We start from the raw sequence: 15,697 nt of genomic DNA, 5'->3' as shown, positions 1-15,697 counted from the left end.
TAAGTGAAAAATTAAAGAAAATGTACTAAGTAATTGCAACACAAACACTGACTTAATCAGTTTTAACGTGAAAAGTTGCCAATGAAAGAAGAGAAGAAGTGGGCTGCTAGGGTGGAGAAATGAAGAGTTGCTCAGGAAGCAGCAAGCGCATCAACCTTTGAGCAAATGAATGCTAAACATACAGAGAAAGAGTAAGAAAACCATGAATGCTCAAGTCAAGTGTATTCACTGCACGTTATCATGCAGTGCGCCGTTACTGGTTTTTGATATGTTATTAATCGCATCATGTCCTGTAATTAACAAGTTCATTTTTTGATTATTTCACAGTGTTTGTACAGTATAATATTATGAGAAAAACACCTCATGATGGGGTAACGTAAATGAATGATATGACAAACAAGGTTAGCAAAGCCTCAGTGTGTGTTTTATACAATTCTGACTAAGTTTAAAGGAATAACATTCACAATTAGGAAGCATAGCCTGCAAAAACCTAAAAATCTCATTCAAAGTAAATAAATGTCTTAAGGCAAGTGCATACTATTACTTGTAACAATATACAACGGCATGTGTGTTATTGCGTAGACATTAATAGCACAAACAATACTTTTGAATTATTGTTAACAATCTATAATATCCTATGACTCTGAAATGACAGTACAGTCACACATTCAGGGAGATTGTAAATCAAAGAATATACATGTAGAAGAAATTAAAGAAGGTATGCAGCTTAAGTGAAAAATTAAGGAAACCGTTCTAAGTAATTGCAACACAAAAACTGACTTAATCAGTTTTGACGTGAAAAGATGCTCACAAAAGAACAGAAGAAGCAGGCCGCTAGGGTGGAGAAAAGAAGAACTGCTCACTAAGCAGCAAGCGCATGAACCTCTGAGCAAACAAATGCTAAACGTACAGAGCAAGAGTATGAAAACTATGAAAAAACTATGAAGAGCGCATTGAGCATTTACAACAGGCTGACACAGAGCAAAACAGAAATGCTTGTGCAATTGAGAGCAAAGAACAGACCATGCAATGAAGACAGGCCGACACTGAGCGAAAGAGAATCACAATAGCAAATGAGACTGAGGAAGAGGCTAATCAGTAGTCAAATGTGCCAGAGTTGCAAAGGCAAATGAGACGGAGCAAAACACCATCCAGTGACAACAAAGAGATGTTGATCATGTGAGAATAGCTAGAATGAACAACACAGATGACCAGAGAGTATTTTGTTTAAGACAAAACGTGGCAAATAGGCACAGTTTACAGTGTGCCATTACAGTCAAATGCAGCTCCCAAACCATTTGACCTATTGACCTGAAATTTGGTACACATATATGGTCAACAAAGGTCAAGCTCAAGGGTCAATTTAGTAGGGTCAAGTCAAGTGCATTCACAGCACATTATCATGCAGTGCACCATTACTGGTAATATATATTTTTTTACACACTTGCAGATTTGTTGCCCGCCCTATATCACAAAACCATATTTTCTTTTCCTTCTATTGTAGAAACTTAGCAATGTTAAGATTATACAGTCATCCAAAATAAATGTAAAATTGAATGTTTTTCATATTTTTAACTGATGGTACTGATGCATTATAATTAACCACTTTAATAAAATTGATTGAATCAAAATGTGTGGCATAATTGATATAATGCCTTTCAATTATATATTTTTGAGTGTATTATTAATTTATATAAATCACTTTCTTAAAGTTACGTATCTAAAGAATTTCAATTGTATAAACCAGAGAAAAAACATTTAAAGATGACACAATGCCCTTTGATGGATATTTGGCATAAAACTGAATGATAATAAAATTAACACATTTGAACTTTTAAAAGTTAATATAAAACAAATCACCTTAAATACAACCTGTCTTTCTAAGGTATTATACTTTATATGAGTATTTTTTTTAATTTAGTATCTAAATCATTTCATTTGTATAAATCGGAGAGAAAAACTATTTTAATAGTACTTGACTCAGTTTGATGGAAACTTGTTTTTCAATTGAAAATGCATAAATCTTACAGATTTAACCCTAATATTTTCCTGAGTATGGTTTAGGGGACCCCAGATTTAACATTGTTTTAGTCGACAGAATGCAGTTCCACTTATAGCTAGTACCAGCTCAAGGTGTCATCACAATAACATCAGAATGTTTCACATATCCCACTATGGCCATGGTATGCCAGAACCAGGATTTGATGAAATGATGAAAAATATGTGAACTCTGAGGTAATTAAGCCTTGAGGATTAGTTATTGTACAGCATCGGTAGTAACTCTCAGTTGATGTACAAGGTTGTAAATATTTTGATGGTGAATATCTTGCATCATTTGTGATCACACACATACTAAATCTACCCATCAGTTAATTACCATGTTGACTTCATTCAGTTCGGCACTACCTGATCTCAGCCTTTCCCAGCAATGTTAGAGGACATTCATGCATTCACCTGCCCTGGGCCATTTCAGAATAATCACCTAAAAGGTACACATTAAGGAAGTGGGTGGAAAACTGGAGTACCAAGTGGTTACCTGACCAAGACTTAAATCTAGGAGTTTAACTGCACCACCATGCTGACTCATACATTTAATCTGGTGGATTTAATTCCTTCCCTGCAACACTTTTTTAAATCCAATATATAATTTTTAGTAGATTCCAATATCTAATTTTTAGTAAACCTAGCCACAGGGGATGCACAAACCAGTGTGTTTCTTCGTGCTGGTCCCAAGCCCGGATAAATGGGGAGGGTTACATCATGAAGGGCATCCGGTGTAAAATTTTGCCAAATCAATATGCGGACAACAATACAAATTTCCATACCGGATCGGTCGAGCCCCGGGTTAACAACGACCGCCACCAGTACTGTTAGTCAACACGGTGCTGGCGGAAATTGGGCTACTGTTGGCCGAAGAAGAAGGAGAAGAAGAGGGGGGAGATGTGTCAGGAGGCAGGAGGATAGGAGGAAGGTAAAGAGAGTGGAACTGAGGGTAGGAACTTTGAATGTTGACAGTATGACTAGTAAGGGGAGAGAGTTAGTAGATATGATGGAGAAAAGGAAGGTTGATATATTGTGCATGCAAGAGACTAAATGGAAGGGGAGTAAGGCCAGTTGGATCGGAGGTGGATTCAAATTGTTTTATCATGGTGTGGATAGGTGGAGAAATGGAGTAGGGGTTATTCTGAAGGAACAGTATGTCAAGAGTGTTCTGGAGGTGAAAAGAGTGTCAGACAGAATAATGATTATGAAGCTGAAAATTGCAAGTGTGATGATGAACATTGTTAGTGCATATGCCCCGCAAGTTGGGTGTGCAATGGATGAGAAAGAAGATTTTTGGAGTGAGTTGGATGAAGTGATGAACAATGTACCCAAGGGACAGAAAGTGGTGATTGGAGCGGATTTCAATGGACATGTAGGTGAAGGGAACAGAGGAGATGAGAAGGTGATGGGTAGGTATGGCGTCAAGTAGAGGAATGAAGAAGGTCAGAGGATAGTGGATTTTGCCAAAAGGATGGACATGGCTATGGTGAATACGTATTTTAAGAAGAGGGAGGAACATAGGGTAACGTAGAAGAGTGGAGGAAGAAGCTCACAGGTAGATTACATCCTCTGCAGAAGAGTAAATCTGAAGGAGATTGAAGACTGCAAAGGAGTGGCAGGGGAAACTGTAGTTAAGCAGCATAGGGTGGTGGTCTGTAGGATGACGATGGAGATCAAGAAGAGGAAGAGAGAGAGTGCAGAGCCAAGGATCAAATGGTGGAAGTTGAAAAAGGAAGACTGCAAGGTTGAGTTTAGGGAGAAGGTGAGACAGGCACTGGGTGGTAGTGAAGAATTACCAGACAGTTGGGAAACTACAGCAGATGTAGTAAGCGTGACAGCAAGAAGGGTGCTTGGTGTGACATCTGGACAGAGGAAGGAGGAAAAGGAAACCTGGTGGTGGAATAGGGAAGTATAGGAGAGTATACAGAGGAAGAGGATGGCAAAGAAGAAGTGGGATAGTCAGAGAGATGAACAGAGTAGACAAGAGTACAAGGAGATAAGTCACAAGGTGAAGAGAGAGGTGGCGAAGGCTAAAGAAAAAGCATATGATGAGTTGTATGAGAGGTTGGACACTAAAGAGGGAGAAAAGGACCTGTACCGATTGGTTAGACAGAGGGACCGAGCTGGGAAAGATGTGCAGCAGGTTAGGGTCATAAAGGATAAAGATGGAAACGTACTCATAAGCAAGGAGAGTGTGTTGAGCAGATGGAAAGAGTACTTTGAGAGGCTTATGAATAAGAGAGAGAAGAGGTTGGATGATGTGGATATAGTGAATCAGGAAGTGCAATGGATTAGCAAAGAGGAAGTAAGGACAGCTATGAAAAGGATGAAGAATGGAAAAGCCATTGGTCCAGATGACATACCTGTGGAAGCATGGAGGTGTTTAGAAGAGATGGCAGTGGAGTTTTTAACCAGATTGTTTAATGGAATCTTGGAAAGTGAGAGGATGCCTGAGGAATGGAGAAGAAGTGTACTGGTGCCAATATTTAAGAATAAGGGGGATGTGCAGGATTGAAATAACTACAGGGGGGTAAAATTGATGAGTCACAGCATGAAGTTATGGGAAAGAGTAGTGGAAGATAGGTTAAGAAGTGAGATGATGATTAGTGAGCAGCAGTTTGGTTTCATGCCAGGAAAGAGCACCACAGATGCAATGTTTGCTCTGAGGGTGTTGATGGAGAAATATAGAGAAGGCCAGAAGGAGTTGCATTGCATCTTTGTGGACCTGGAGAAACCATATGACAGGGTGCCTCGAGAGGAGTTGTGGTATTGTATGAGGAAGTCGGGAGTGGCAGAGAAGTATGTAAGAGTTGTGCAGGATATATATGAGGGAAGTGTGACTGTGGTGAGGTCTGCGGTAGGAGTGACGGATGCATTCAAGGTGGGATTACATCAGGGATCGGCTCTGAGCCCTTTCTTATTTGCAATGGTGATGGACAGGTTGACAGACAAGATTAGACAGGAGTCCCGTGGACTATGATGTTTGCTGATGACATTGTGATATGTAGCGAGAGTAGGGAGCAGGTTGAGGAGTCCCTGGAGAGGTGGAGATATGCTCTAGAGAGGAGAGGAATGAAGGTCAGTAGGAACAAGGCAGAATACATGTGTGTAAATGAGAGGGAGGTCAGTGGAATGGTGAGGATGCAAGGAGTAGAGTTGGCGAAGGTGGATGAGTTTAAATACTTGGGATCAATAGTACAGAGTAATGGGGATTGTGGGAGAGAGGTGAAAAAGAGAGTGCAGGCAGGGTGGAATGGGTGGAGAAGAGTGTCAGGAGTGATTTGTGACAGACGGATATCAGCAAGAGTGAAAGGGAAGGTCTAACAGGGCACTGGTGAGACCAGCTATGTTATATGGGTTGGAGACGATGGCACTGACCAGAAAGCAGGAGGCAGAGCTGGAGGTGGAAGAGTTAAAGATGCTAAGATTTGCATTGGGTGTGACGAGGATGGACAGGATTAGAAATGAGTACATTAGAGGGTCAGCTCAAGTTGAACGGTTGGGAGACAAAGTCAGAGAGACGAGATTGCGTTGGTTTGGACATGTGCAGAGGAGAGATGCTGGGTATATTGGGAGAAGGATGCTAAGGACAGAGCTGCCAGGCAAGAGATAAAGAGGAAGGCCTAAGAGAAGGTTTATGGATGTGGTGAGAGAGGACATGCAGGTGATGGGTGTAACAGAACAAGATGCAGAGGACAGAAAGATATGGAAGAAGATGATCCACTGTGGCAACCCCTAACAGGAGCAGCCGAAAGAAGAAGAAGAAGAAGATATAATTTTTAGTATATTTTTGATTATTAAGGTAATGCTTATAAATTATATATGTATCCATCCAATCATCCGCTCCTGACTTTATCCATCCATCCATTTTATGAATCCAGCTAATAGAACTCATCTTCACAAACAGCCCAGTGCCAAAATGCTACCAGAAGCAAACAGTAAAATAAAGTAATATGTTTGCATGCAGTTTAGCATAAACCTATATTCTCAACATACTCACATTTCTAAAGCTTTTTAGCTTTAATTTAATTAATTCTATCCATAACATTAAAAGTAGAGTAGAAATAATTGTTAATTTATTATAGTTGATTCTCCTCATATGACTGCTTTCAAGAGGACGGAAATTTCATGAATCGGTGCCTCCACACATTTAGAAGAAGTACTTTCAGAAATACGCTAGAATAGGTGCCTGTGAAAAAATCTTGGAGGTGAGCAGCAGTTGCTGGTTTTTCTTCCAACACAATTTATGAATGAGATGTCAGTTATTGCTTTTAAAGCTCTTATTGCACAACATGCTACATATACATTTTCAAATTTTTTATGTCTCATTTTGGTTGTCTCGCTAGTTAAGGTTGCTTAATTGCTTATATTAGTCTTAAACAGCTGAGTTCAGTGTTTTTAAGTTCACTTTATTAGCTGTAAAATCCAGATGACAAAGGAAGCAGCAGTTCTCTGTGTAATTTGTTTCCATTTACACATGTGTGTATTCATCATGAATTATCTGCTTTAATCAAATATTTGGAAGGAAACTGAAGAGAAAAAAGTGAAGGACTGAGAATTACTTATCTGCTACATACAGTATTATTTGAATGGTATCCTTGGAAAGGAAAAAATTCAATGATATAAGAATGACCCAACATGGAAGAATCAAAACACTAACAAGACATAAGATCTATTACTGGCAAAGATTAGTTTTTAATTAAGCAATCAGGGTGGAACAAAAAATTGCAACAAATATGATCCTCCAGGATTGACTTTGCAGACTGCTGCTCCAGAATGTTGAATTATATTACTTTGGCACATATGAAAAATGAAAACTTTTTAAAATCTTAATAATCAATTTTGTAAAGCTACAGTATTTAGCAAGACTTTGTTTTTTGAACAGCAAAAACTGTGGGATTTTTGTGTTTGTAAAAACATGTACAGTATATATTCAATTTTATAAACATTGCTTAGAACACCAGAATTTATAAAGTGCTTGAATGGATTAGTTGCTAAAACCACAGTCTGAAAGCTTTGTCACAGGAGGAAGACCATGATTATAACAAAGGATGTAATGATCGTAGACCTGCAATATTTATATCTTTCAACTATATGATAAAATGCTAAGACAATCAAAAGAGGAAGTGCGAGTATGGGACACATGAAAAGGAGTAAAGGCATAGGAGGAACCCTTAGAGCCGCCTTCAAAGATGGCTGACAGAAAGTGAGGGAAATGCCTCAAAATGACAGAGTCTGAGAAACAGGCTTTACATGAATACACTCAAGAGAGGATGCACCAGATAAGAGAGGTTCAGACACATGAAGATACCAAGGAAAGTCACTGAAGGTACACACAGAGCAAGAGATATCAAAAATTTTTACATTTATTTTATAATCTGTTGTTGTCAGTCAAGGGTATGATAGGAGTCAGGAGGAAATGTTGGTGTGCCAACCAGGCCACCTCATTTTTACTTAAATAAGAAAGGAATTGAAAATAGTACATGTTCAATGGTGCTACAAAATGATAAAAGCAAATCTCCTGAATGAGACGCCATCTTTTGAGAGTGCCTTACCTGTATAGCTCCTGAATCAGAAAAGGTAGGGTCACCTGCCCTCAATGGGCATCTTCTCTAAGCTGTATGTGACAAAAGAGACAGTAGAGTCAGCGATCGTGCCCTCTGGTGTTCCGAATGGCAGTGCTTACCTCTGACATGCCCAGAACTTGACCCTCTGACCCTCATGCTTAATACCGTCTTTAACAGGTAAGGGGGCTGGTAAAAGATACATTAGATGTTTATGAAAGTAAATGATAAACGTGTAGTCCTCTCACTATTGTTTCTATGCATAAAGAACTTAGTAACTTTATTGTTCTGTTACATGGTAAGAGCAGCGAAATCTACCAATAAATGGCCAAAAGACTGGCTTCTGCTAAAAAAAATAAATAAAATATCCTGAGCAGCATAAAACTTTCAAGTATTCAAAAAGTCTCAATTAGCATAAGCCACCCTAATTCAGGTTGCTCATAAGAAATGTTTGAATTTACTTCATGATGCAAATTAAAATGTGTGCTTCAATTTGAATGTTTAAAGTCTAAATATTCTTTAATATAATAGAAATGTGTCATTTTTCACCCTTTGATAGAGGTCCATAGAGGGGTAAATTCCAAGTAAAGGATCAAAAATCAAAAGTAACATCATATTTTTAATCACTGACCTTGAAATAGTCTAAAATGATTCCCTACATGCTTCTGTTTGAAATTTGTCATTTTTTAATTTCTAATAGAGGCTCTTATAGGACTAGGAAAGAATCAAATATCCACATGTGCATATTTCTGATCCCCACTTTTTCAAGTTTTTGAAAAGAAAAATCTTTGACCCTTTGTATTGCATTAGATGGTGAACCCCTAGAGTCAGCTTGAGGTGACATTTACAGTACAACATAAAGTCTTTCTGATCATTTTTGCTGATTGGTTTACTCATAATCATAATGACCTTATTTCCTGCACAAAATGTGGTTCAAAAACGACCTAACAATGATGTTTTTTTTCGTCTTGGCTAAAGTTTGTTTTTTTGGTCAAAAACAGGAAAAGGGGGTGGTTTATGTGTTGTTTGGTTTGTGGTTGGGAGACAGTGGAGTCATTAGGGGTAGCTTCCAGTGCTTTAGCCACTGATCTCAGTCATCCGGCCCCTGATCTTTGAGAAATCAGTTTCCTTGGAGCTGATGCAAATATAACTCTTGAAAATTATTAATCTATATTTAAAACAAAATATTTGACTCAAACACTGTCGTTATTTCTCATAACAAAGATTCAAATAGTCTTTTAGGTTGCTACAAATGCAGAAATAGTGTGTGGTATTTGTATATTATTCATGTATAATTTGGGGTTTTCTCCAATTTTTTCCCTACATCCTATGGACTGGTAACTCTGAACTGGCCTGAGTCAGTATTAGTGTGTACGTGATTGTGCCCTGAGATGGAGTGGCACTCCAATCAGCTTTGGTTCATGCATTTTCCCCAGTTATACTAAAATAGGATTCACCTCATGAAACCCTGACATGGATTATGCTGGATTAAAACAGATAGATTAATAATCTAAATGTTATTCTTTGGTAAATTTCTGCTATCTGTGATGGGTCTGCATCATATTTTAAATTATTAGCATTCAACACTAACTTATCCTACAGAGGAATGTGTAAATTTGATAAATGCATTGTCTAGTTAATAAAACCAATAATTTCAGAATAACAAGCAGCTACACAAAAATACTCGTACCTGACAAGCTGCGTGACATGCAAGCGTATGTTATACTGGACATATCTGCCCTCGATCCCCCACTCCCTCATTCTCAGATATAACTATCAGAGCATAATGTAGGCATCCTGGACATAAAGTACAATCTGACTGCTGAAAATGATAGTCTGCCAGTGAGGAACTGCCGAATGGCAAAATAGTAGGAAAATTGCAATCTGTTTACAAAGACAGGCATTTGAAATATCCAGCATTTACAGAGAAAGTAATAAATTCAAACTGATTGAAATTAAAATGTTGTTAGCCTGGGTCAGATCTCTCAGCAAAGAGATTGTTGACATAAGCTGCCATGACTTCCAGGTCAAGTCCCATTAGAGTCCTGATGCTGCGCTCATAAGTCTAAATCTTCAGACTAGAGAGGCCACAGTATTTGCTCCCATGCACTATTGCATTTAAGACAGTCATATCAGCCTCTGCAGGTGTCATGCTTATTATTTAAGTAAAAAAAGATTTAATTAAAAAATCATATATTAAAATGCTTATTGGAAAATTCAGTTTGAAAGCTAAGATCCCCTGCAGTGGTTTTGATAATGAAGAAGGAAACCACAATTCTCAGGACAGGCACATTCATGAAATATAATGCAACAGTAGATCAAAACCATTTCACTTTTAATACTTAGATCATAATTTTTAAATAGTAGTCATTTTTAGTAGATTTGATTTTATTTCTTAATAGTCGGTATTTGAAATGTCAAGCCACAGATGTTAAAAGGAAAATTCAGTCTGCAGCACACAATTAAGAAGCTGACTATTAGGAAATTGATATAAAATATGTAATGCTTTCTGTAACGTTATATTTTTAAACACCCAAAAAGGTGAAAAGGGTGTGCATTACTTTTAAGCTCAGTCCCTTGCATTAAAACAAATCTGATCACATACATTTATGAAATATTGTAAGTTACTCCTAAAATTTTTCAGTTATGCCTTGTTTGAAAGCAGCTTTGAAAGCATACTGGTGCAGTTGTTAGTGCTGCTTTCTAACTGCACAAGGGTCCTGAGTTTGAAACTCAGCATGATCCCTGCCCTGCGGCGGGCTGGTGCCCTGTCCGGGGTTTGTTTCCTGCCTTACGCCCTGTGTCGGCTGGCACTGGCTCCAGCAGACCCCCGTGACCACTGAGTTAGCAGGTAAATCTCTTCATTGTTGCTGACCAGGCCTTTGATGGTGGTCTAGATAGATATATAGATACTTTATTAATCCCCAAGGGGAAATTCACATACTCCAGCAGCAGCATATTGATAAAAACAATATTAATTAAAGAGTGATAAAAATGTAGTGCAAGTTAAAAAATGCAAGGTGGAGACTGAGAGGTAGGTATAACAGACAATAATATTGTATAATGTTAACGTTTACCGCCCTGGGTGGGATTGAAGAGTCGCATAGTGTGGGGGTGGAACGATCTTCTCAGTCTGTCAGTGGAGCAGGACGGTGACAGCAGTCTGTCGCTGAAGCTGCTCCTCGGTCTGGAGATGAAACTGTTCAGTGGATGCAATGGATTCTCCATGATTGACAGGAGCCTGCTCAGCACCCGTCGCTCTGCCATAGATGTCAAACTGTCCAGCTTCGTGCCTACAATAGAGCATGCCTTCCTCACCAGTTTGTCCAGGCGTGATGCGTCCCTCTTCTTTATGCTGCCTCCCCAGCACACCACCGCGTAGAAGAGGGCGCTCGCCACAACCGTCTGATAGAACATCTGCAGCGTCTTATTGCAGATGTTGAAGGACATCAGCCTGCTAAGGAAGTATAGTCGGCTCTGTCCTCTCTTGCACAGAGCATCAGCAAATTTAATGGTGGAGCTGGCCACAAAGTCAGAAGTGAACAAGGACTACAGAAGGTGAATCAGTACAACTACCTCATGGAGTGCTTATGTTCAGGGTGAGTGTGGAGGAGGTGATTCTGCCAGTCCACACATGCTGAAATCTGTTGATTAGGAAGTCAAAGATTTAGTTACAGCAGATGGCACTAAGTTCCAAACTGAGGAGTTTTGTAATCAGTCATCTTTGCTGATACAACAGTGTTAAATGCTGAACTGTTGCGTGCAATCTGTAATGAGGACCCTGTAGTAGAAGTTTGTATTCTGCAGATGTATAAGGATGGTATAAAGTGTATTGTGGAAAACACTTACCTTTATTTTCAAAGAAATCATTCACAGAGTCCAGATGAGAATGCAGAACAATTCTTTATTTGCACAAAGATATGAACAAATGTCTAAGTCCATGAAGTGAGTAAACAATAATTCAATTCATTTACTTTTATGCTTTTCTGCTACCATTACCTCATCTAATGCATCACGTCATCTGACTGTTAACCGATAGGAATGAAAAATCAAAAAGAGATCACTTTAATATCATTTTGGTTACTCCTAGAGAGCAATGAGATCAGACTGAAATTAAATGAAGACATTTTCTTTTGTTTCATTTTCCTCAGATTTTTCTCCTGAGAAATAATAATTGTCACAAGTGTCTCCTCTTGAGTTTCAGCAGAGATCTCAGAAAAGTCACACAGTTGGCTCAGATTTTCCAAGTACTGTCTTGACATTTTTCTTGCATTTTGAAAGTATTTGCATTGTCTGCTCAGTAATATATTATGAAATGTATGGGCCCTTTACTATGATTACAAAACTGTAGTCATGGTTTTGAATAATATTATTAGTTGCTCTAACTTACATTGCTATGCTCCAATTAGATCATACTCATTCTACAATAAAGGGCAGACAGTTTAGCATAGTGATTAATGTTTCGAACTTCAAACACAGAGGTTTTGGGTTTAAATCCCACAGCTGACACCACTGTGTGACCACAAGAAAGTCACTTCAGCTGCGTACTGTCCAATAAGAAAAACAAAAGAAATGTAACAGATCATAACTCAAATGTTGTAAGTCAAATTAGATAAAACATCGATCCAATAATAAACAAAAATATCAAGTCTGGAAAAAGATTAAAACAAGACTAGAAAAAGACCTCACAAAACCTAACATGCTTTTCAAACCACATTCTCAATTTTGACTGTTTTTACTGCAATTGTCTCATGTCTCCTTTTTGACTAAAGCTCTTTCTCCTAAGATATTTTAGGAGAAACATCTGTGACAAAGTAGAATGAAACATAAATAAGAATCTCTTTTAAGTCTCATGACCCATCAAAGATCAACCATTGAGCAGTAACATTTTCATATGGGAATATGCATGGCTTTATTATTTCATCCAATCATCTAGTGCCACCAGTATTTTCAGACTCCATTGAAAGGGGAGTCCTGCAGACTTTTCTGTTGACTTAATGTCGCTTCATAGGAGGGTTTTTGGGCTTCCTGATTAGTTTATCCTTGCTTTCTAGAGGGGCGCTGATTCACCTCATTCTAACCTTGGAAAATCAAGCTGGTGGTTTCTGTAAGATGAAGCAGACCTCACATGCTCAAACTTTTGAGCAACGTTTAGTTAACTCTTTAGTTACATTCAGTCCTTTTGCTCATTTTTAATAATATATTGTTACAGCTCCATTTAAGTATATAGTTTGTAAAGATTATATCCATTAACTAAAAATTCCATAAGTTCAGGGGATATGGCATCATCTGTGGATCAGTTCTAATCATATTGAAACAAGAGGTGATCATTACTATATGGAATGTTCTACTTAAGGTGTCCAAGAAGCAGTGTCACAAAGCTCTTCATCACAATTGAAGTGAATCCTACCTACGTCTTTTGAAAAGAGAATTTTACACCACATTTTAAAAAAAAAGAAATTAGACAGATATTGTGCATAACCTATTTAGTTTTTTGTAAAGATAATAATTTGTAACCTGTGGAATTAAAATACTCTTCTTCAAAGCATTAAAATGATTTGGTGTTAAACAACATGACAGCTTCATTGGAAAAGGAAAATACGTAAAGCACCAATGCAGTTTCTCAAATACTTTTTTGGAAAATTGAGAACTAGTCCGCTTATTTTATGCAAGCTATGTTCTACAAAAACTTGAAAAGGACCTACATTATACTTCTTTAAAAAAATTTAAGTTATATTAAGACATTAGATAATAAGTTGTAATTAGAAAAACATGAACTAACTTGTTTGATTTATGTCCCTGAAATGAACTTCTAAAATGCTTGAAAAAGTAACTTCTAAATAGCTGTTAAACATTAAGTAAAAATTAAGTAAACGCTTCTGAACATTTCTTAGGTCAGCTTGCATAAGTAGTCAGATGTAGGCCTTGTAGTAGTGGGTATAGTTAAGTTTCTCTCGGTCAAAAAGAAGTGGCATTGTACTACAGAATAAAATAAATAAAAAAGTACCTCAAAAATCAAGCCTAAATTTTACCCAAGGTGTGGAGGGCAAAAAGATCTATTCAGAGTTGTGATGCACCACATATAAGTAAAACCGAAAGAAGCTCCTTGAAACTCCATATCCACTTTCTCCTGAAAAAACTAAATGGGAAAAAAAATAAATGGAGCAATTATGTTTGTGCCAAGTCCACTGATCTTAATAAATTAAAACCATGTGAGTGCCTACACACCCAATACAACAGAAATTACTGAGATATAGATTGAGGCTACAAGTGGATTCAACAATTAGGTTGAAACTATATAGTAACCAAGTAAAACATTTTCAACTTGGAATGTGCTTAGTGTATAACTCCAGCTGAAGTATTTTACATTTTATTGACAACAGCCAACCGGTTTCAGTTCCATTTGGTATTTCATTAGTAAAGCTTTGACACTAAAAATCAAACACAGAACTCCTGGAAAAGTACCTTTTTTTCTGGAGAGATCTAATTCATTCTTAAAACTTTACTGTACACACGCATGCACACACACACACTGCATAAATAAATATAATGGATTTAAGTGCAGTCTACACGCAATATACAACCCCAATTCCAATGGGAAGTTGGGACGTTGTGTAAAATGTAAATAAAAACAGAATACAATGATTTGCAAATCCTTTTCAACCTATATTCAATTGAATACACTACAAAGACAAGATATCGAATGTTCAAACTGATAAACTTTATTGTTGTTTTGCAAATCTTCACTCATTTTGAATTTGATGCCTGCAACACGTTCCAAAAAGGCTGGGACAGGGGCATGTTTACCACTGTGTTATATCAGCTTTCCTTTTAACAACACTCAATAAGCGTTTGGGAACTGAGGACACAAATTGTTGAAGCTGTGTAGGTGGAATTCTTTCCAATTCTTGCTTGATATACAACTTCAGTTGCTCAACAGTCCGGGGTCTCCATTGTCGTATTTTGCGCTTCATAATGCGCCACACATTTTCAATGGGAGACAGGTCTGGACTGCAGGCAGGCCAGTCTAGTACCCGCACTCTGTTACTACGAAGCCACGCTGTTGTAACACATGCAGAATGTGGCTTCGCATTGTCCTGCTGAAATAAGCAGGGACGTCCCTGAAAAAGACACCGCTTGGATGGCAGCATATGTTGCTCCAAAACCTGTATGTACCTTTCAGCATTAATGGTGCCTTCACAGATGTGCAGGTTACCCATACCATGGGCACTAACACACCCCCATACCATCACAGATGCTGGCTTTTGAACTTTGCGCTGATAACCGGATGGTCCTTTTCCTCTTAGGCCCGGAGGACACGACGTCCATGATTTCCAAAAACAATCTGAAATGTGGACTCGTCAGACCACAGCACACTTTTCCACTTTGCGCCAGTCCATCTCAGATGAGCTCGGGCCCAGAGAAGCCAGCGGCGTTTCTGGGTGTTGTTGATATGGCTTTCGCTTTGCATGAGTTTTAACTTGCACTTGTAGATGTAGCAACGAACTGTCTTAACTGACAATGGTTTTCTGAAGTATTCCTGAGCCCATGTGGTAATATCCTTTACAGAATGATGTAGGTTTTTAATGCAGTGCCGCCTGAGGGATCAAAGGTCACGGGCATTCAGTGTTGGTATTCGGCCTTGCCGCTTACGTGCAGAGATTTCTCCAGATTCTCTGAATCTTTTGATGATATTATGGACAGTAAATGATGAAATCCCTAGATTCCTTGCAATTGTACGTTGAGAAACGTTGTTCTTAAACTGCTGGACTTTTTGCCCACACAGTTGTTCACAAAGTGGTGAACCTCTCCCCATCCTTACTTGTGAACGACTGAGCCTTTTGGGGATGCTCCTTATATACCCAATCATGACAAAGACCTGTTTCCAATTAACCTGTTCACCTGTGGAATGTTCAAAACAGGTGTTTTTTGAACATTCCTCAATTTTCCCAGTCTTTTGCTGCCCCTGTCCCAGCTTTTTTGGAACGTGTTGCAGGCATCAAATTCAAAATGAGTGAAGATTTGCAAAACAACAATAAAGTTTATCAGTTTGAACATTCGATATCTTGTCTTTGTAGTGTATTCAATTG

The sequence above is a fragment of the Erpetoichthys calabaricus genome, chromosome 15 (genome assembly GCF_900747795.2).
Source record: "Erpetoichthys calabaricus chromosome 15, fErpCal1.3, whole genome shotgun sequence".
Taxonomy (NCBI): Eukaryota; Metazoa; Chordata; class Cladistia; order Polypteriformes; family Polypteridae; genus Erpetoichthys; species Erpetoichthys calabaricus.
The sequence above is the reverse complement of the archived record's forward strand: the minus strand, read 5'-3'. Positions refer to the sequence as shown.